Source organism: Mytilus edulis, chromosome 12 (assembly GCF_963676685.1).
Source record: "Mytilus edulis chromosome 12, xbMytEdul2.2, whole genome shotgun sequence".
NCBI classification, from domain to species: domain Eukaryota; kingdom Metazoa; phylum Mollusca; class Bivalvia; order Mytilida; family Mytilidae; genus Mytilus; species Mytilus edulis.
In genome coordinates, this window is record NC_092355.1 from 53,042,529 (window position 1) to 53,066,991 (window position 24,463).

Consider the following 24,463-nt stretch of genomic DNA (forward strand, 5'->3'; position numbering starts at 1 on the left):
TATAAACAATGAAGTTTGTCATACAATATATTTGAACTCTCAATAGATTCTGTTCAGAGTTATGTTTGTTTTATACATCAATATTCAAAATTTATTGTTCATAACTTTCCATTTGAAAAATATCCCCACATTTATATTTCTGTACTATTTTCCATGAAATAAAGTACCAATGAAATAAATACAAATTTAGGTTTGTCTAATGATATGTACCTGTCAGTCTGATAAGACAATCAATCAGTAAATTTATGTAAATTTTTAATTGATTTTTTTCTGTAATCAAATGGCCATTTATTGTAACTAAATAAAGAACTCAAATAGTGTTATATGCCCGAATCCAGATTTTTTTCGACTTGAAAAAACGAACACTTCATATAGTGATCACGTGGTCAGACTATAAAATAAACATGGTCAAGTTGGAATTCGATAACACCTTCGGGTCCCCCTTTTTGTATAGAAAAAGAAAACAACACATAAACGTTTCGCGAATTTCACACATCGTATGAAAACAAATATAAGATAAGTGATATTGTACTTACAGTTTGATATTCGAGTCATGTTTTCTGTCAGGAACATCATCAAATCGTATGAAAACCTCACAAACAGCTGACACGCACTTGCTTGTTTTGATGCCTTGTCAAGCTTTGAAATGACGTTGAGTGTAAGAATAAATGTAACGACAACTATCATATTCCCCATTAGCTGTAGAATGACATGGACCATGAACCACCATATCATCATCTAAGTGACTTTCCCGAAAGCGTTTACTTGAGATGTATGTTTCTTCTCCCACCGTCTCAAACCACATGCACGGTACATCGATATCAAGGTAAAATTTGTCAACTACCTTCAGTTTTGTAAATCCGGGCTTTGTGTGGTTTGTATCCATAACCAATAGTATTTTATCTTGATTAGACTGGTCATTATTTAAGCTTTCGTACACATGACGAATGTCAAAAAGTGCCATCTGATCGTAATCACTACCTTTGAGATCTAGACCTTCTGCTTTACTACAACTACTTATGTAGGTTATACCAGTTATATTGTCATCAATTATGTCCCTCGCAGTAAAAAATTCTCTTCTTGTCCTCACAACTTTCTCAGAGCCGACGATGTCACACAAGTAATTATATAATTGAAGAGATAGATTCTTGTCCTTAATATTCATATTTGCAACATATCTAGAAAAACAAAGAACAAAAGATTTTCAAGTACATTCCATATATTTACGTCAAACCCTGTTAAACTACTTCATTTATCAAAACTTCGTCTTGATATCATGCTTGAAAAAGTTTTCCAGGAACTAGTAAACATTTAACGGATATAAAACTTTAGTTTACATTATATAAAATAGGAACATGTTAGATTTGATTTGTATGCAATGTAAATACAGTAATATGTTTAAAACAAATAACTGAGTCAATTCTTCGTTTCTTATTGTTGCGTACTTAGATTCTTTCACATAATATGCTGTTAAGCGACTTAACACGGATGTCACATGTGAAGCAGGATCTGCTTACCCTTCTGGAGCACCTGAGATCACCCCTAGTTTTTGGTTCGGTTCGTGTTGTTTATTCTTTAGTTTTCTATGTTGTAGCATGTGTACTATTGTTTGTCTGTTTCATTTTTAGCCATGGCGTTGTCAGTTTATTTTCAATTTATGAGTTTGACTGTCCATTTGGTATCTTTCGTCCCTCTTTTTAAACACAATGGTATGTTTTAATAAATTAAGGTGTTTATTTTAACCCTTATATTTAGCACTAGCATTTAGAATATTTAGATTCATATTACAGATATGAAATGTATCTAAACAACAATGCATTCGAATTGATATGCTATAGGCAGAGCAAGAGAAGACGGCAATGTATCGTTTACCTTTATTACTTATATACTTTTAAATCTTTTTGTTTTTGTTTTCAACAATTATCAGGATTTTATTATACCCCTACAATGATCACCTGACTATGTATTTTGGAGTAAACATTGAAAATATATACATGACTATCCTTATTTTGTTTTTTAAGTTCATAAACTACTTTCACACAGTCACTGCAGTCGTAAAAATCAAATATCAACTGCTTATCAATAGTTTAATTTAAAGAATAAATGATAATAAATTACGAAAAAATTGTATGCATTGGGAATCTTCCATTAGCATTTGCTCTATAAATCTTGTTTACAAATATAATTCCTTAGTTTGGTATTTTTTTATTCTGGATTTAATTCCTATTACAGTAGGAGCTGTATTTCTGAACAAACATATGAAGACGTGGTTTTATCTTTAATAATAAACAAAGTTATAAACAAACTCTGAGTAATAAATCAAAACATTTTTTAACCATATGATTACATATATTTTCAATACATGTGATGTACATATCCCGCAGGAGTCTAAGCTTGTTCCCTGTTACATTCCCCTTATCACCCAGGGAAGTTATTAGTTTTAAAAGTCATTTTACATCTTATTTATATTTTTTTTGTAAAATATTACTTTTGATAGTCAAACAAACTCAGAACTACATGTGATGTACAATATCCCACAGGAGTCTAAGCTTGTTCCCTGTTACATTCCCCTTATCACCCAGGGAAGTTATTAGTTTTAAAAGTCATTTTACATCTTATTTATATTATTTTTGTAAAATATTACTTTTGATAGTCAAACAAACTCAGAACAATTGAGAAAACATCGATTTTTTTTTCTTTTAATCCGATATATAACAGGTTTTGTTAATTGAAAAACCAACATTGGTAAAAAAAAAAGATAAAGTCAAAATGCAAATGTATTCTACGTGATCAGTGTTATAACCAAGTACCAAATATTTTTATTGTATGTTAAAAGTTATTTTACTCTTCTTTTACTCCTCATCTATTTTATTGTAAACATGTTATAAATACACACCCAGTATAAAGAAGTGTTCATAATCCTCTTTTTGTTTGTGTACAAAAGAGTCTTTGTAGGTAGAATATGTTGTAGTAATTTGCATTTAAAAGTTTTAAGTTTATTTTCTTTTAAATATCCATTTTTTTTTATAAATTTTTAGTTATTACTGTAACACATTATCCATATATCAAGTATACGCATTCATTCTTGGGAGCAATAGCTGGTTCAAATTTTATCAGAGACTTATATAAAATTTTATTTGTTTAATAGTGATTCTAATTTTATAGTGACCTTTCAATTTAAATTGTCTTTTAATATATTAACAGTACTTTTCACAGAGTTTCAGACTAAAAGATTGCTGCCCAGTCTTGCGGTATTGACGTCTTTACTTTCTAAATTGTTAATTTCATCTACATGTATCCAGTATAATTTTTTTTCGGTTTATTAAAAATGGTGTCTCAAGAAATGTAGCCCTCATCATTTATGATACCATTTACATAAATAAGATTGCTTTTGCAAATGTATCGGGTTTTTTTGTTAGACCTCCACCAGTTAATTTCCAATATTTGAGGAATATTTTTTATAAAAATCTGAGATGTTTTCAAGCTATCGTCTGGCTTCCCACACTGTTTGTTTTAGACACTAACAAGTTTATTGATTGATTGATTGATTTTTGCTTAACGTCCACTGGCAAATATTTCATTCATATTCAGGACGAGAACAAGTTCACAATAAATACAATAGGTAGGTCATTTCACAAAAGAGGCCATCTGAGATGATGGTCGGGGAAATTTGGACTATATTGGATAAGGACAGAAATGTTGCCAGGGTTCTTAACGTGCAAAGAGCGTGGCACTCTCTCTACACGAGACTTCGGATTTAACGTCCCCATTCTGACCGGACGTGACTGCGAACTTGATACATCCCGCACAGTTAAACGGACGCCCCACATCTGCAAGCGTTTTACTGCTGGTTGGGAGAAGACCAAGTGGACATAATTCTATTCCCCAGTCACCCTTGGGGTTACTAATCTGTTTACCCACAATTATTAAAGTAGTTCTGAGATATATTTTTCGAACATCCTTCACAATCAGCTACCAGTCTTTTAACCCACATACTTTTGAATCAAATGAACTATCTTCTTATATCTATCATATCTAATCTCCCTTTTTCATATGGACAAATGACTGAAGTCCTTTTTACGTTATCTGGTTTATTATCCCCAAAATATTAAAACCATTTTTCTTCTATTTATTTCAAATACTTCTTTGGAACTATACCGGCAGTTCTACAAACGCGAAGATAGGCACACTTGGTGTTTTATTTATCAATAATTTTCCAAATAAAGTTAGATTTATTTTCTGCCAAGAACAAAATAATTTATTCATCTTTTTAATTTTAGTTTTTCCAATTTAGTTTTTAAATTCCTCTCTACAATGCCCAAAATGTCTTTTTTACTTATGCTGAATTACTCGTCAAATAATTGGAGATTCTCTTAAAAATGACAACCACAATTGTAGGTAACATTACAACAATAAAATGTGCTTTTTGTTTCCTCTGCCTCTTACAGAAGGTACATATACCTTTTCCTGTTGCGTAATTTTGTATTAAAATGTTTTGGTATGTATAATTCTATGTTACAATATATTTTGTTAATCTTTTAAAAATGTATGCCTACAACAACTGTTTTAAAGTGAGAAATACTTAGACCATTCACATATTACAGAATGTGTTTCTTTTTTTCATTTGATTTTCTTCATATGGAAGTATACATTTTGTATTATCTATGATGTCTCTATACACAAATATCAACTTCTTTTTAAAAAATGCTTCAAAAGGAAAAACATTTGCTAAGTTCAAATCACATAAGTATTTGATGTATCTTTTTTTTTTTTTTTTAGTGTGTTACATAATAACTACAGAATTAAAAAAAAACAATCCATGTTGTGTTTTTGTCTTTCTTGTTGAAATGTTAATAATGTTGTACTTTGACTATCTTCAATGTCCTTTATAAATTGTTTACCATATTACTTCCATGTCAAATAAACAAGATATTCAGATATTCGCATAAAGTTAAAATATCCAATAATCACACTTCTGGAATACACAATGTCGTATACGGCTTTGTCGTGTATAGATACTCAAATATGTCTTTTAAAAATGAATTATTTAATGTAAAGGCTATGTCACCACCTAACTGTTTAAGTTCTTCGAGTAATAAATTCTACCAATTGTACTATTGAATTTGATAAAAATCTCTTTACCAAAGATCATTTAAGGAATGTAAAGAAAGTCAGGAAATGCACCATATTTAAATTCCCTGTAAAAAATCTGCAATAAGAGTACTTCGCATGACGTTGTCAGTTTATTTTCAATCTATGAGGTTGATTGTCCCTCTGGTTTATTTCGCCCCTCTTTTTCTGCTATATCAGTGTTACCATTCAAAATGAAATTTAAAAACATAGCAATCAGTTCATTTAATTGTGAGTGAGATAAGTTTGACAGGACAGTCAACAAAAGAATCAGTCTAGGCAATGCCAGAGTCTTTAAATTACAGTGATATTACCTAGAAATGATAATTTCCTATGTTGCCAGCGTTTAAGTATAGTTGAAACCTCTGTGAATCTTTTTCTCAAATCAATTTCAAGAATACATTTTAAATCAAGAGAATAATCTAATGTTTATTTGTGACCACGTAGGATTGTTATGTGATCAGAATAATTTCTTTTATCAATCCAAAATGCTCGTAACTTTGATTTGTTCATTTTAAATCTAGACAACATTAAAAAAAAAGGTTTGTATTTAAAATGAGTCTTTCTTGTAGTGATGTTTAACTTCCATCTAAAGTAAGAAAAGTATCATCTGCATACTGAATAAAAGTGTTTGTTTTTCAATGATGAGGATAACATTTAGGTCTGACTTAATGAGGGGAGATCCTGCCCCTTTGTCGCCAATTTCTCTAATAATTGAAACAATTGATGAATAGCCATTGTTGATTACTCGACTTTTATCACATTTTGAATAGTCTTGAACCATCTGCTCATAACGCATGTAGAAGAACTAAAATTAAACTTTTCATACTTTTTGTTAAAAACAAAGTCAAAAGCCTGTTCAATTAACCAATAATTAGAAGTAAGGCGCACATGCTGTGATACTCAAGGCAATGCATCAAATCATAATTTTACCCCCACTTAACCGTTTCTTTAAAATTCCATTTAGAGTTTCGCTAATGATATTTATCAATACAGACTTGACTCTGAGGGCTACAGCTTCAAAGCTATTTTAATTTCTGTAGTTAATAAACTGATCGGTGTCAATCTACTTATGTATCGTCTATATTTTCCTTTTTTTTTTGGTACACAAGTTATGACACTTTTATATTGAAAATCTGAAGAAGAGGAAAACGGACTCATATCCATAAAATAATGATCCTTTGGAAAGGAAACATTGTGAGAAAAAAGCTTTCACCTGCACGAACGCATATTATTGATGAAAGTAAGTAAGGCATTGACAGTTGAAATATAAGATAATTGTGATAGGAACCGGGGAATGTGACAATAGCATTAAAACCATACCTAACAGCAAAAACAGCCAAGTTAATTCTATGCATCTCATCTACCATTTTTACCTTTTCCTTACACAAAAATATAGGTGTTCCAACCATATGAAATAATTTCGTAGATTTAAAGGAAATAAATGTATTTCAAAAGATAACAGAGAGGTATCATAACGGTCGTGCTATTATTTGCTTTTTTTTGTGGTATGGGGGATTTTATCATCCAAACATTTCATATTGTGCTATGTTTTCGATTTATATTAATGTCTTTGTAAATACCTTGCTACTTTTTTTGTCATGGTGTTAGTCTTCATTTTACATAAGGATATATGATATATTTTACCAGTAAATCTTAAATAGTTTTGTCTTTGGCAGTTTAAATTTATCTGGGTGTCTGAAGTTAAGAATTAATTTGTTATGCTTAATTCAAACATAATTCTTTCAAAGAAAAGGGAAATAGCAATTTCACAACATTATGTACCTGAAAAATGTTTTATTTATTTTCTTTAATTGAGAAAAAAATAAACAAATATTTTCGTTAGTATTCTAGTGCGTGGTTTTGTCAAAGTCTGCACACAAAACTAAAAAGAAATGAAAAATAATAAATAAGTGACGTGTAGTCAACAGATTCAACATACTCACAAAACAAAATACAGCGTTAACGTCATTATAGCAAATGGCGTAATACCACCATTGATTTTCCCCTATACGTCTTTGTTAAATTTGTACTTTTCAAAAATATGTGCAGAATTTATCTTTGAGATACTTGGCATGATTAAAGTTTTATACTGCCCAGTACTATAGAAAATAATTCAAATAACATTTCATTGCATATACGTAAATTACCATCACAGGAAGTTAACCAATCAAATTTCGCCCCTTATTTAATATATGTACAAGGTTTAGACTAATTACCATGTAACCTCAAGTTAAAAAAATATTCTATACAAAAAAAAATATGGTGCTTTGAAATACCCAAGACATATTTTTATAACACAGAAATGTTTTACTACAATAAAATTTTAGATTAATTACCTACAACTGTCAATTCAAGGAACATTTTTTCGACCTATTTTCACCTTACACCTAAAATGTCCATGTTAACAAAGGAGCACTTTATTGACTATAATACAAATAAATGCCTTGAATATATCGAGACTTTTTCTGATTATAGTTATCAATGGTACCAGGATTAGAATTTAGTACGCCAGACGCCCGTTTCGTCTACATAAGACTCGTCAGTGACGCTCAAATCAAAATATGTATAAAGCCAAACAAGTCCAAAGTTGAAGAGCATTGAGGATCCAAAATTCCAAAAAGTTGTGCCAAATACGGCTAAGGTAATCCATGCCTGGGATAAGAAAATCCTTAGTTTTTCGAAAATTCAAAGTTTTGTAAACAGGAAATTTATAGAAATGACCACATTAATATATTGATATTCATGTCAACACAGAAGTGTTGACTACTGGGCTGGTGATACCCTCGGGGACGACACGTCCACCAGCAGTGGCATCGACCCAGTGGTATAAATAGTTATCAAAGGTACCAGGATTATTATTTAGTACGACAGACGCGCGTTTCGTCTACGTAAAACTCATCAGTGACGCTCAAATCAAAATATGTATAAAGCCAAACAAATGTTTCTCAATTAATAAAATAAAATATTTTTTCCTCATTGTTATTTAAAGGTTCAGCCTCATGCAAGAGCGTAATGTTTTCTTTCCTCTATTGCTGTAATTGATCTTATTTTCGCAGTGTATTTCTTTTCAAGAATTTCGCGGTTGGTTTATTATCCCGAAAATAAATACACGCGAATCTTAATCAAATTTTTCAACTAAAAGGCAATATTTATAAAATCACTAAAAAATACCCGCGGACGTGTTTGAAATACACAATTCGCAAAAATAAGTATCCGCGAAAAAAATACAAGTACAGTATCTCCAAGACGGTAGCAGGACAAAGTCTGTTAATGGTTATAATTGTAATCAGTTCGTCTAATAATAAACAAATGGAAACGATTATGTTTAATTAATGCTTAAGGATGTTTGCTTGTCATGTTTTGGAATTTTTGTCAGATTTTCGAAATCCTCCGGTTTTATCCATTTGAATGACATATTTTGCCCATGGACCCCCATTTATCTTTTTATAAATCTTTTACATGTATAATTATAAGCCATTTGTAAAAGTCTTATAAAATGTTATTTATTTTTTAATAGTTTTTGAGAACTGGAAATGGTCACTGATAAAGCTATGAAAAATCAAGAGAGATGATTTTCCCGCCAACATTTTAATGGCTAATATCTCGAAAACAAGCCCATGGACCCCTATATATATTTGTTTTGCTTTTTTTATTCCTCAATACATCTTCTATCAATATATACTAGCGTAATGGAAAGTTATTTATTTTGAAACTGAGCAGCGAACTTCCATAAACGCTTGAAATATATCACACAGAAGGCAACTCACGTAGTAAGCAATCATTCTCCAAGGTTTCCATTCAAGTTGATTTTTTTTACGTAACTCAACAAGCACAATGTGGTTATAAGGTCATAAGAACAAAGAAGATCACCATGTCTCGGTTTTATAATCATACAAATACAAAGATGTTATATAATTCTCAATAAGACAACTCTCTACAAGAGACCAAATGACACAAATGACACAAAAGCTAATACCGTACAACCTTTAACAATGAGTAAACCAATAACGCATAGTCAGCCAGGAATCCGGAAATGACAGCAAGTGAAGGTCTTTCCCATTAATTGTTAAAGTTAGGTAGTTCCTGTTTACTCAAAGTTGAAAATAACATCTAATCATCAATTTCTTTGTCTGATACGATAAATAAGTGGTTTCTGTATACCTTTAAGTGAAATAAGAGAGATAATATGCTACTGCGGGTGAAGTAATTGTAATTATTTTTTTCACACTGGTTCCAAAAATATAAAGTTTTTATTTACTTGTAAACAAAGAGATAATTTGCCACTTCCGATTTATCGAAAGTCAATTCAAGTATCTAATGATAGATTTATGTATTTCATCTACAAAATATATCGATTCCGAGTAATTTTCCATAAAAAGGGACGCATCGGTTCTTCTGGTTTTCTCAAGGTCACTTCCGTTTGTCATTTTGTCATTTATCAAGGCCATAAGTCACCAAACTTTTTGTTAAACGTTTTAAATGTATGGCTTTATAATAAATAACGTTGAAGTAATAATAAATTAATCTTACATTCGATTATTTCAGACCGAACGTAACATATCTTCATAACAATAATGCAAACATTTTGCACCTGTTCCTTGATGTATATTTAAAAAAAATGCAAAAACAAGAGAGTCAAGATTGAGAACTTGACTTGAACTTTGATCTGTACCTCATTTCCTAAGTTAGTGACTTAAGAAAATCCAGGTTTATACGGGTAACAGATGATGTATTAAAAAAATTATTTGGTAAGATAAACAATTTCATCAAATCACTTCGATCCAAATTAGCCAAAAGAAGAGGTACCCAACAATTTAGAAAAAAGGATTTTGTCAATACTTTTCTTTTGTTACTAAGGAGATGCACACACTTTATAAACAGAAAATGCTCACTTTCCGTCTGTTTACTTTGTTATATTTTTTCATATCATTTCATATGTCTTTCATTTTTTTACAACTTCTGTCATATTCTGATATTGTTTATAAAATCTCAATAGATACAAGACTTACCTCTCGCACAGCTATATCTGATGTGTATTCAATATACTTCCGACAAAATGGCTTCAGTCAGGACATTTGTGTCGTATTGTAAGTGTAAAGTAATGATACATGGATGTATAAAAACTTCTAAACAAAAGGTTAACATACTTACAAAATTTCTCTAATCTACACATTATACGGAAATCATGTTGGAACACTGCTTGTTTCTGGCCTGGAGTGTTTTTTAAATTAATATGCAAAACAGAATGTTACAACTAAGTAAATGTCCAAAGTCCGAATCAAGTACATACTAGTAGTTATCCTAGTCAATAAACCTTTAATATGTGAACAATTTGCGTTATCTAATATATTCATTTATCTGCTATTTTCTATCTATTTAGAACAAAATAAAAAGAAATAGTTACATAATATTTAATGCGATAATTCGATTTGACCTTTTTTCGTTTTTCCTCAATATAACAAAGCTAATTATCCAAAATACAAAAAAAAAAAAAACAAAGAGTATATCCAAAACTAAAAGTCGGCTAAAAAGCACTATACAAAAAACGTATAAATCAACATGTTCATGAAAGAAAAAAACATTTAATGTTGTTGAAAATGCTCTTCCTCTTTGAAACATGATTATTTGCTGTGCCAGTTTTTGTTTGTTTTTGTTTTTGTTTTTAATTTTGTGTGTTTGCTTCGCCAGCTTGCATGCAGGATGTCTTTGTTGTTTGTGTTATCTGTTCAATTAATGTCTTTAAGTCTACCAGTCAATTGTTGACCAGGAGAAAAAACAAGAATGAAACTCACACAAAAGATTGACTTACTATTGCGAGATACAATGTATCTTCGTATTTAATAGGATAGTGTTTAAAAAAGAAACAGGTTCATTGACCCACGTAAATTAAAAAAGGGGCTCGACCCAAGTTTTTATTTTTAAAAAAGAGTCTACATTCTTGATTTGGTGAAACGTTTCTAAATCTAGATTGGAACGATTTGTATGCAATATATTTCCCGCCCACTCATCTCGAGCGGAATATGACGTCAAACATGTATACCATGTATACGTCTTGTTCAGAAAGGCCAATATATTACCGGACATTTATCATACATATTCCTAAATTTGTTCAAACTAGACAAATGTATTTAGACAATACAAGCAAATTTCACATAGATGTATTTACCATTGCAAAACAAGTTGACATAATTTGCAAATTTTGTGATATATCTTGACTTCCCTTGTTTTTCAGCAATATTTAGGTAGGGTTTATACTGGAACAGTATGTGTACCAAAACTGGACCCATTTTCATGTTTGTTGTTGGAGATGTTGGAGATGTTGGACAGACACATTGTATATCGACGGAATATCCCATAACATATTACTTTTTTTACTCATAGTTCACGAGCAGTACATACTTTTGATTTGTTTATCCTATTTACCTTTACAACACATTTACCGATTATTGTCACACACTGTACATAATGCAGAAGAAGTTTGTAACACATATTTGTTTTTAATCTATGAGCAGATATTCTATAGTAGGATTTCATTGATATTTACGGAGCTCGACAGAATAAGGGAAATGATTTGTTACTTTTGTTTTATAAGGTGAACTTCAGTGTTATTAAGAGGTAAATATACGCATATTCTTTAGTATTTCTCCCTTTAATAAGGGCTTTTTCGAGGTGTATTATGTCACTTCCGGTTGACATATTTGCATATTATCCGACCCTTTTGAAATGTATTCACGTTAATTGTTTAAGGGCCATCAATCCTAATCGATTACATTATATCGCTCCGGCAAAAGATCCCAATCTTTCAGCACTAGATCTTCTATATCTAACTTTAACAGTATAAGATAAGATTAACACACAAGTAGAAAGCAAGTTCAGAAAAATTACCTTGATTTGACCATTATCATTATTTTGTTGTCGAAAAGGACCTTAAATCAAGTATCATATGTTTCTTTCACTTACGATTTATGAATTACCTTTTCATGTCAAATACGAAAAAAGAAATAATGCTGATAAGGAGTCTCAGTACTGATTCGGTTAAATTGTCAGAAGCATCTGATCTTATTCTATTAAAGCTTGATGTAGAATAACTAGTAGATGAATGATAAGGTTCTTTGGTTGAGAAATGGAACATTTTTTCGTAAGCAATCTGATGCTTCTTTATTTGAGTTATTGTTTGCGGTGTCATTGGAAGGTATTTTGATTTTTATTAGGGATTACATAGCTTTTTCCGGGTTACACAATGGCACTACCCCTTTAATACCTGGAACATGTCTTTATTAAATGTTAAAATCAAAGGCTCCCACAAATCAAACGGATGGAAAACAACTGTTATAGTCTTAACTTGCGCATGTTGATACAGTAGTTTTCTTTTATAGAAAATTGTGGATTAAACATTTTTATACCTAGCTTAACCTTTCACTTTAGCTGACATTTGCAATAATGTTCATGATATGAACAACAATGTTCGAGTAAAACAAATAGATATAATTATAGGTCAAATGTCCTAACCTGAGAAACAGCACTCAACATCGTAGTATTACCATAATTATTATAGACATAAAACCAGAATTCAACAACAAAAACAAAAAGGAATATAGAGAACCTAAAATAAAATACGGAAACATTAGAAACGGGGATCTAATTTTGCTACGCAGTGATGTTAAGGCAATTTCGCCGAATTTCGCGGAATTTTTATCAGGGGAAGGTAACTCCGCAATTACCTCATTATATATTCATCAATGGCGGATTCCGTAAGCAGCGTCCATCGATAAAATTGTAAAATACAAACTGCATGCAGGCATGCGGATAAAAAAGGGATACTGGTATGATGTCATTTGATTATTAAAACAAGATTACGGCATTTTTTTGTTGAAAATATATAATAAATGGTTGCAATAGATGTTTTTATTGCCGGGATTACATCCCGCCTACTTCCGAGTAGCAACCAATGAGAAGCCGATCGTACCCAAATCGCCGTCATTAGATGCTTGGAAGTTTGCAGAATGGAAGCACCTTGCCGGAGCAATTATTTTCTCTAATGTGTGGAAATATACCGACAAAAGTAAGTGACAGCTACAAAATATGTAAGCATTAATGAATGTAAGTTGTTTACTTTGTAATTCATCCATTTTAGTAGATGAAAAAAGGTGGAGAGTTAGAAAAAAACGAGTTTAGCTTTGGCAAACATGCTACACGTGTTCAGATGGGGGAAATTAAAAAAGGCATAATTGACTTTCATTTTTAAATATTGATAGAGGAGCGGATGAAATGAATTAGTACGTATGCTACCACTTTTACCACTTGCATTCCCGATAGCTGCTAAGACTGTATTGTTTGTGAAAAAAGTTGACTTTTTGGGAATAATTTTAAGCCATTTTTGTTTCAAATTGGGATTTTTCTCCACGGGAAAAAGCCTTTATTCTCCATTTATTTAAGGCAAACAATATCACTGTGGTGGTAACATATCGTCTTAAGTCAAAATAATTATGACCACTAAAAAAAAAAATATTCTGGGACACCCAGACAATAAGGGACGACATCAAAAGATCGATGTGGGATAAAAAACTTAAATCAAATAGTTTGGGGTTGGGGGTCAACATTGCTGCAAGTTTTGATAATCCAAAATCGATTTTACATACATGTATATATATATCCCTATTGGTCAATCAATTTTTTCAAAATTAAGTTAAGAGGGGGGGGGGGGTGAAAAAACTATGTGAATTAAGTTTATTATCCATCATTGAACATTTGTAGTGCCTAACAGTCACTTAATAAGTCTTTTTTTTCAAATTCCAGCTTTAGAATATGTAAAAATATTGGGAAACTATCAAAAATATAAAATAAGGTCATTAAAGTTCCAATATTTGCTTTTATCGCACAGCGGGAAGATTATGACGTGATTGGTTTAACGCCATCTTATGGTGACCCCCTATGAGACCATAGTAGGGAGTTCATGACACGTTAATGGTGACATCATCTATTAATGTTGTGTTTCATTGTTTATTTTTATCAAAAGGCAGCAGAAAAAATCTAGCGTGCAGTAAATTCATTATACAGTTAACTACTGACCCCCTACGGATCAATAGATGGTGAATAAAATCCATAAGGGTTTCCCCCCCCCCTTTTGTTTTTGATTGGTTGATTATATAGGGAATCACTTAGACCTCAAAAGGGTAAATTCTGACTTCCCAGAAAAGGTCCTTATAAACAAGCCTCTCTTTCCTTGTTTTAAGGACTCCCAACTGCTAACTCATTCATATGTACATAATATATGACCTGTATACCGCATGCTCTATCTAAAATTCATTATTTTGATAATTAATCTGGCGTTTTTGTCTGGCATCAGTTTGCAGTAAAAATGTAGCAAAATCTCCCTCTAGATGTCCGTTGAATATTTTGTTGGATTTTTATCTCCTTAATCTATGTTGTATGGTCATTTTATATATTTTTTTTTAATTAAATTGCTTTACATTTTTTATGTCATTTCACATGTTTCATGCCTTTCACACATGTAGCTTATGTATGTGCCTGTTGCAAGTCCGGAGCCTGTAATCATGGTAATTCAGTGGTTGTCGTTTGTCTATGTGGTTACATATTTGTTTTTCATTCATTTTTTTATACGCCCGTCAAAATTTTGACGGGACATATTATGGTATACAAATGTCCGGTGTCTGTCCGTCCGTCCGTCTGTCCGTCCGGCGTAAACATGTCGCACCGTAACTTGAGAACGACTTACCCAAATTTTATGAAACTTAACATAGTTGTTTCTTATGATGGTCAAATGATCTGTATACTTTTTGGTGAAAATAAGATTAAAACTTTTTGAGTTACGGCACTTTGTTTTAAACTTAAACAGGGGTGTGTTTTTTTCACATGTCGCAATGTATCTCAAAAACGATTCTTGATTATGGCTTAAAACTTTAAACACTTCTTAGTTATATTAATCTTAATATCTGTATACTTTTTGGTGATGATTCAAAATTTTATTTTGGAGTTATTGAGTATTTTGTAAAAAAGGGGGAGTTTTTTTTTACATGTCGCGCCGTATCTCAAAAATAATTTATGATTATTGCTTAAAACTTTACACACTTCTTTGTTATATTAATCTAAAGATCTGTATACTTTTTGGTTTTGACTCAAAATTTTATTTTAGTGATATTTAGTATTTTGTAAAAAACAGGGTTGGGGGGTTTCACATGTCCTGCCGTGTCTCAAAAACAATATATGGTTATTGCTTAAAACTTTCTCAGAAACTATTTATGATTATTGCATAAAACTTCTACAGAAGACATCGTGCGTATCATGCGCTCATGGCGCAGCTGTTTATTATTTATATCAGTAAGGCCATTACCATGATTAGTTTTCCTGTTTGAATTGTTTAACATTGTCATTGGGTGCCTTTTAAAGCTGACTATGCGGTATGGGCTTTGCTCATTGTTATAAGCTGTAAGGTAACCTATAGTTGTTAATTTCTGTGTCATTTTGGTCTCTTGTGGACAGTTGTCTCATTGGCAATCATACCACATTTTCTTATTTACATTATATGTGATATGGCCATTGGTGAGGAGGTATAGGAGGGGTCATGATCCCGAAATCTGGGATCTCGAAATTCGATAAAAGGATTCCTGGATCCGGGAGGGGTAAATCTGGAGCTTAAAAACACCTGATCCTGGAGTCCCAATAAAGGTCCTATTCCTCCCTTATGGTTTTTTTCTCAATGTTGAAGGCCACACTGTGACATATACATGATATAGTTAAACTGTGAACTTCTCTCTGATTTTTTTTTCCTGATAATTGGCATGCCACATCTTCGGATTTTATATGTATATATTATACAAATATCACTAATTACAATTTTATCCTGATGAGTAAAGTTTTGATTTGACTTGTCGATAATATGAGCCCTCTTACTACATAGTATGGTTTCAGCTCATTGTTGAAGGTTGTATATTTACCTAGAATTGATTAAATGTCATTTGGATTCTTTTGGATAGTTTTTCTAATTGACAATTATACCAAATCTCCTGAATTTTATTTTTAAATTTTTTCATATTACAAGCATGAGAAGTAAAGATTGTTTCTGTACAAACATGCATTGGACATCTGAAATTGTAGTGCCTGAGAGTTTTCATGAAGTGAAAGTTCAAAAGAATTCCAAAATTATAATATGCTGTGGATTCATCTCTTTTTTGTGTTTTCTTGCATTTGTAGTTTGTTTAAAGCTTCATACTAGCCTAAGAAAGATTTGTATTTTATTGAACATTTTTTATGAGGTTGACCAATAAAATGTTTGAAATTGACTTCCAACACACACAAAATTGAATGAACATTTTTATTGTACACAGTTCTTTTTTTTTTTAATATCTGGAATATTTTTGTTTCCACAGGGATTAATATTTTATAACCATGATAACCTTTATGAAGCCATTTATCACCTGCCCTTGAAAAGAGTGACAAAGATACCATAGGGACAATCAAACTCGTAAATCTAAAATAAACTGACAATGCCATGGCTAAAAATGAAAACCATATGTAATTTTACATTAAAAGTAGCATGTTTCAAATTATATTCAAGAATCACAGATCGAATCATAAATAAATATGTTAGATATGTTTCAGTTTATTTTTTAAGCAAATTAATATATTAAAGTAAACTATAATGAAGATGATAGACAGAATCTTCTTTTTATTTACAAATTTATTATATAATCTGAAAAATAACGCTCAACATCTTATGGTGGTTCACTCTGCATTCAGAAGGTTACTTCCATATCCATTGAAGCTACCTTCCTTCCAGGCTTGTGACTGGCAAGATTTTAAATATCTTGGCTGCATTCCCCACCCACCACCACATTGCAAAATTCAGTCCAAGAGAATTTTTTTTTATACTTTTAACTTTTATCAAAATGCTGCGTAAAAATTAGTTAAATTTTCTTATATATATGTATTAATTGTAATTTTTATAACAAAATGATTACATAACTTTCCCACATTTGAAGCCAACCTTTATTATTTTAGTCTGAAGAAACAATACTGATTTTAATTACTAAATGTACTTGTTATTTTAACGTTTTTTTAAACAAATTAAATGCAGTTAATCTGCTTGCCATCATTTGAAGAATATGGTTACATGCAGACATATTATTGATATTTTTTAAACATTGACCTATATTTAAATTTTTAAGAAAGAATATGACTTACTCTCATATTTATCATTTACTCTATTTATAAAACTTTTTATATATGAGGAGAGAAAAAAATCAGTTTGATTTAATATCTGAAGTTCCTAAAGGTGCTTGACTTGGACTGATACTATTGCAAGACAAAATATAGCATGAAATGTAGCATTGAGAATTTTTACACAGCAAGTAAACCCTTAAATGCTATTCACATCTTCTCTGAAACCACTGTTTTTGTTACTTCTTTTTTTGAAACCACTGTTTTTATTACTTCTTTTTTTGAAACCACTGTTTTTATTGCACCTTCAGGCAAACAAAAAAAACTAAATAATTTTCAATTTAAAAAAAAATCATTTATAAATTTTTGCTATATTGCCAGTCATTCTGATTTTATTATTGGCCTTTTTTGTAATACCTGGTCCTTTGAATTATTTTATTGATCGTTATTTATTTATTAAACTCAACTCTTCAAAAGGAGAAATTTTTAATGCACACAAGCACTGTGTACAAAACATTAACATTTTAAACTTTATTTAATGATTATTAACATCAAATTTTAGTAGAATATTTATAAAATCCTAGATGGGAAGTTAAAACACTTCTCTGACATTATTGAGTCAAGTCCATTAATTGTTGTCAAATCAAGAGAAAAGTCATATTCGGTGAACTATATTGTCGTATCCCAGGGGTGTCTGGTACTGAAAGTCTAATGCAGCATCCATCTAGCAAGTCTGTACAAGGGTCTCTGTCTAAATTCTAGGTACATGGTTGATAAGGTGTTTCATGATCTTTGTGTCTCTTCCAAAATTTCCTTCTGAGCAAAGAATTTGAATAAGGGTATAGCGTAGAAAACCCACACTGACCCAAAATTCTTTCAGAACCCTATCTATGACCTAGCTTCTCCTATATATGGTATAGCGCGGAATCCCACACTGACCGATAGGATACTAGTCATATCTGATAGTTAAAGGAAGGACTCTTAAATTCAGATCTTGTCTTATAACTTCTTTAAAAATACTTGTCCTGTTGCATGAATATATGTGTCCGATTGCATGGATTGGTTGAACTGAGAATTTCTGCACCCCTGGGATTATTGAGTAAATCATCGTCATATCCTGACAGCGGTATCATCCTGGTGTTATTGGGAGCTTGGTATACAAATCTCTGGTTGTACTCGTGGCAGTGACTTAAGTACAGGTAATGAGGCTGATGCTGTATTCACTGTTTTAAAAAGGAATTTAGGAAAAAGATTCCAACCATGCTTATTATTAAACCAAACTTGAATTTAACATTCTCATTATACACCTAAAATACATGTATAAATTTGAAAATTGTATTTGAATCAAACTTTCAATTGTATGAAACTATATTGAAATCAAACAAGTTAATGACTTCAGTTTTCTTTATAAGTCTCAATATCATGAATATTAAATTCTTGATAGGTTGTTCTTCAGATTTACAGATATGCAGTCTCCTGGACTTAATAACAAAATATATTAATTTCAAACAGTTTATACTATAGATGAATACAGTATCAGCCATGTCTGTCTATCGAAGAGTTCCCCTTCATAAATCCTTTCATATTAACCACAAGATCTATTTAAAAATACAGGGGCAGGCTTTGAAAATGAATATAGTTGCAACAAGGTTTAAGTAAATGCTCCTATCGAAGGTCAGTTTGTGATTAATGTTCACATAGAAGATCAGCCATTAAAACTACCATTTGTTTTGTCACTTTGTTGTTTACATGGGATGCTGTCAGCCTAATTTTTTTATATTTTGCTTTAAATAGCACTAATCAGGCAATAGATTTACTGGTTTGATTTGAATCTTACTTCCTGGTGTAGGTTTTGCTCATTGTTAAAGGCCCTCCTAAACAATAATCAACAATTATATTATATTCTGATTTTATGACTATACATGTATTGTGAACAATAATTGTGTCATTTGCAATCCTATCACATTACCTTATTCTTATCATGCTTATGTTAATGGGAAATTACATTCTAGTCAATCTACCAAGAATAATTGTGTCATTTGCAATTATATCACATTTCCTTATTCCTTGCCTCCTGTTACATACTGTATAAATTTTCCAGCCCCTATCGTGATACATGTGCAGTAGGAATTATTCTGAGGATTCAACACAAATATTTTTAGTAGTTTGTTATTATTCCCCGTTTCAAAGTGTTACTAGGGTACCCTCTTATCAACCTGCCCCCTTCTCCTTTTATATATGTTGCCTTTATGAAAATAGCCTTATGATCCAAGCCACTAAGGGTGCACATACAAAACATATCCAGTGCACCATTTTACATATTAAAGTACTCATTATATAATTGTATGATTGGTCATTAATTTAGTGGTTATTGAGTATAAATTAAAGCATATAACATTAATATGTTCTAGTCCTAATATGCATGTGATATTTGCCTCTTGCGGTTAAACAACTGCCAAGATGCTAAAAAAATGGAATTTATCTGAACTTAAACCCATGTATTTGCACCTGTTCTCAGTCAGGAACCTGATGTTAAGTAGTAGTCGTTTGTTGATGTGGTTTTTAAGTTTTTCTTGTTATTTTAAGATCGTTGGTTTTACCATTGAAATTGGTTTACAAATGTCAATGTTTTGGACCCTTTATAGATTGCAGTTTTGTGTGAGCAAAGGCTCTGTGTTGAAGACACATCACTGACCTTTAAATACTATTACAAATTGTGACTTGGATGAGGGAGTTGTCTCATTGGCACTCGCTATATATTAAAATATAAATTCCAAGTGTATCATGCTCATGATGCTATTATACATATCTTGTGCCTACATGGGATGTTTTTAAGAAATAACAAAAGTCAAATGCTTTAAAACAGGCAGTATATGATAAAGTAGAATTTAGAAAATTGCTTTTTCTTCAATTTCTTATGCTCCACGGTGACCAGTAGCTGCTTACATCTACATGCATGTCCTTTAAGCATGTTTAGTCATTGAATTGTAGCTATTGGCAATCATACCACATCTCTTTATTTTAAAACTTAAGTATGGCATTTAGTAAAATTATTTCATATGCAACATTTAAATATTTTACGAATTATTATGTAGTGCACTGGACATTAAAAGTAGTACACTCCCCAGTGATCAAGCAGCTTTTGAGCAATCTCCTTGTCGGCTAACAGATTCTCCATGTTCTCCTTTCCATCATTGTTTGCTGTTTTATCTTTCAGGGCAAAATACTTTTTGCTGACCTCAATCTGTAGCTTAGAGAAAGATTGATCAAAAGCTGATACGAAGGATTTATGACCAGGGTGTTTTAGCTTCAATTCCCTGTACTTAATGCAGTCATCCACATCTGATGATGGGCCGAGTAGTTGGACAACCAGATCGAATGTTGTCTTCTTTCTACGTGGTGCTGAAGCATAAAAAGGTAAATACTATCACAGTAAAATTATACTGAATTTAAACGTACATCCCTTTTCACAAGTATTCTTTATTTATTTTTTTAATTTAGTCAAATTACAAAAATAGCTACATGAAAATGTTTGTTTTGTTCCTAAAATATTAGATGCTGCATACCTATCATTCTAATAATAATCTTTAATTTAACACACAACTTAAGCTTGTAACAATATTGATAAACAACATGCATTATATTAATCAGTGATTAATTTTTGTATTTATAGTTACAAATTTGATAAAAAATAACTCGTCAGAAATGTTATTTACTTCTAATTTTACTCTAATTAACTTATCATTAAAGTTTAGGTAATAGTATTACTTTACTACATGTACTTACCAAATTCTTGGTTGGAAATTTCAGAATCAAATAATTTCCTTTTGCATGATAGTGGTTTCTTAGCTGAAATTAAAGGTTTTGTTTTGAAAAAGGTGTGATTAACAGCAATCTTAACATTATAAAGCAAATTATTGGTTTCAATATATGATAAATATATCTGATCAGTATTAGAAAATGAAGATTGTGTAACCTACCTGGTAATTTTGGTTTGACCGTCGTATTTTCATGAGCATCAGTGCTGTAAGGTTGTTCAACCCATCTCAAAACTGAAATTAAAACATATTTTATATATATCCAGTATATCTGAATGATGTGGAGTTATATAAATAGAAAGAAGTGTTATGATTGCCAAGGAGATATCTGTACACTAGAGACCATATTAACACAGAATAAAAAAACTACAGGTTACTATTTACTTCATTCAACATAATTTATTGGTCAACATATCTTGAAATGACATTGAGGACGTTGAGATTATTGTGATTCTTTTAATACTATTTATAGTCGTCTAAATATGTACAAATATATGAATAATTCAAAATTCTGCCATCCAAATCAAAATATTTTAATAACATATACAGAAATAACATACTACTTGAAACAATGATCAGGTATACATGTATAAGTTGTTCTGTCTATAATCATGATATTAAATGAATTGTGTTACATTATAAGAAAAAAATATTTACCTTTAATGTAGGATTTGTACTTTTCTTTGGTTTCAGAGTTCTCTAGTTGGTGTCTTTGATGGTCAACTGCTAGTACATGTACTTCAGGTGGGTCTGTTTTAAGGAAATGAGATATTTTTTGCATTTTAAATATTTACATTTTCACCATGTTATTTATCATGTTTATGCTTTTACTTATACTTGTACTAAGACATTACATAGATGCCAACCATTACAATTTTTCCTTAGTTTTTCTGATTTTGCAATAAAAACTACGCTATTACGGTCAAAGTCGAATAGTTACGGATTCCCAATCATTGCCGTTTAATTTTGTAAAACGCAAATTTTTATCATTACTTTTCCGTCCTGGTCCGGTATTTAGAAAACGCCAATGTAATGCTTCCGGTTTCTCGGGAGTTATCAACCTACTGTTGGGTAACTTACTGACTTCAAAAGAGGCAAACCTGCATTTTATGAAGTATCTTTTCCCCTTTCTCTACTTCTCCTTGAGAAAACAGAAATGTACGAGTAGAGAACATCTGAACAATTAATGAATGGAATACATACTACAGACATCATGTTAAACGACAAATTTAAGTGCACATCACTTTGCAACCACTCGTCAGTAATTTTTATTGGTAAATGCACGTTTATGAATGATAACTGAAAACTTTTCAAAAATACAGAAAATTCGATAGTTTGTTACTGATTGTGTCAAAAGGGGGTTGGCAGCTATGACTTTACATAAAATTCCAATAACTTAGAATAGATCATATATATTTTATATTAAGTGTGGATAGTATACACTTTAAAGATGTAGAAGAAGAAAAATGAAAAAAAATTAACACAATGAAGGTAGTTCATTTACAACTTTAAAATGGAAACAAAGCTTTTTATTACATTAATTATAAATTATTTGATAATAACAAAAATTCTTAACTCTATTTGTTTTCAAAGAAGCATATGGTGTGTTTCATTTTTCTGCAATTTTTAGGTTAAGCTTACCAGAATGATGAGAGGGTTTCACTTTCAGAAGTGTACACCCTTCCTCCATGACATTGCTGACCTCATCATTTGAATCCCTACAATCAATGACTGGCAGAAGACTTGAGTCCCTAATTTGATCCTTTGCTCGGTCATTTTCCTTGATAATTTTAGTAGCTGCAAAAAAGGTCAGTGCTTTTCTCAATAATGATCCAAATTTTCTCTTGCTTTAATATTAAAAAAAAGACTGACTTGTAATTAATGCAGGAAATTTAAATATACCCATATTATTGGAGAAAATCACACACCTGTTGATCATTAGTTATTTGATAAACATGTAGCTTGAATGGGTTATCTCCTTTTCATAATAATGATTTTCACATTTTATGACAGTTATTTTTTATATATTTAATCAAATGTAATAATAAACATATTGAAATGCATCTTTGGAACCATAATTTTACCTTCATAATCTGGTATGTGAGGCTGGTAACTGATGGTGATATCCGACGCATCGTCTTCTGTAAAAGAGAAATTTATAGATTAAAAAAGAATTATGCTCGTTACGGTGCACAAATATATACTTTAAGAAGATTAAAACAAATACTCATTTTATTTAAAGTATTCAAAGTACATATTATGAACATGATGAAAGTACCTTTCAATGTGTTTTTTTCACAAGACACATATCTTGAATTTCCATCATCATCAAACACCTTCAGTTTTTTTAAAGGTAGCAGTAAATACCCACTTTCAAATTTATCCACTACCTTAGCCCAAGCATTTTTCAAAATTTTGCCTTCTTCTTTCAAGCCAGATGATCTAAAATGGTGAAGTGGAGGCCCCTCAGGTCTGGAGGAGGGATCATTTGGGCCATCAAAAAAGACCAAAGCTCCATTTTCAAAATGCCACCAGACATCTTGACCCTGCAACATGAAATCTGCAATTCTTTCCAGATGGCATTGGACAAAGGAAGGTCGCTTATTGATCAGTTCTGCTGAAAATGTAGATCTTCTTCTTTCTGGTAACAGCCTTGCCTGCCTACTTATTATTGAATCCTGTATTTTAAATGACTCCGGTTTATCAGGTGCATTCTGCTGACTATTGAACCTTAGCATAGCATTGTCAGCAATCCATTTGGGTTGTCTATTGGTCGTCATTTCAGAAATTCTTCTTAAGTCGCCGAAACATCTTTCCTCTTGTTCAGTGTGAACAGATCGTAAAGAGAAAATTCTTAAAGTGTTGGGAAGATGGACTGTAACACTATGAAAATGACTGCCATAAAACTTTCTAGATGTCATTTTTGAAGGTTTTCCAATAACATTCCTGCATACCATACCAAATATGAGAGCCTGATTATAAAGTCTTAAAATAATCTTCGGTGTTCTTGATTCACTGGGTAGGTAAGAAATATTAACTACTTCTACAAGGGAATTTATAAGCTGCATAATGTTGTCTTCTAATTTTCCATTACCGTGTAAATCTGATGTAAACTGGGCCAATTTAACCAAAAACAGACGAGCATCTGATCCTTTGATTTGGTTTTTGTCACCGATTGTGCTGTTTGAAAAATTTGAAAACAGCTTTTGAACTGATGAATCAGAGATATGACATGGTAACTCTGTAATAACATTTTGGATAACGTTCGTCAAATCATGTAGGGGTTCACAGCCAAGAATTTCGTATTTTCCTATGTTTAAATCTTGTGATGTTAG

The 24,463-nt window shown here is 31.3% G+C and overlaps 1 protein-coding gene across 1 annotated transcript in view; it reads right to left on the minus strand.

The window, feature by feature from the left end:
- LOC139498786 (uncharacterized) overlaps positions 1-24,463 on the minus strand; it is a 598,641-nt gene that overhangs the window by 283,551 nt on the left and 290,627 nt on the right. The gene's annotated exons all lie outside the window — the stretch shown is intronic.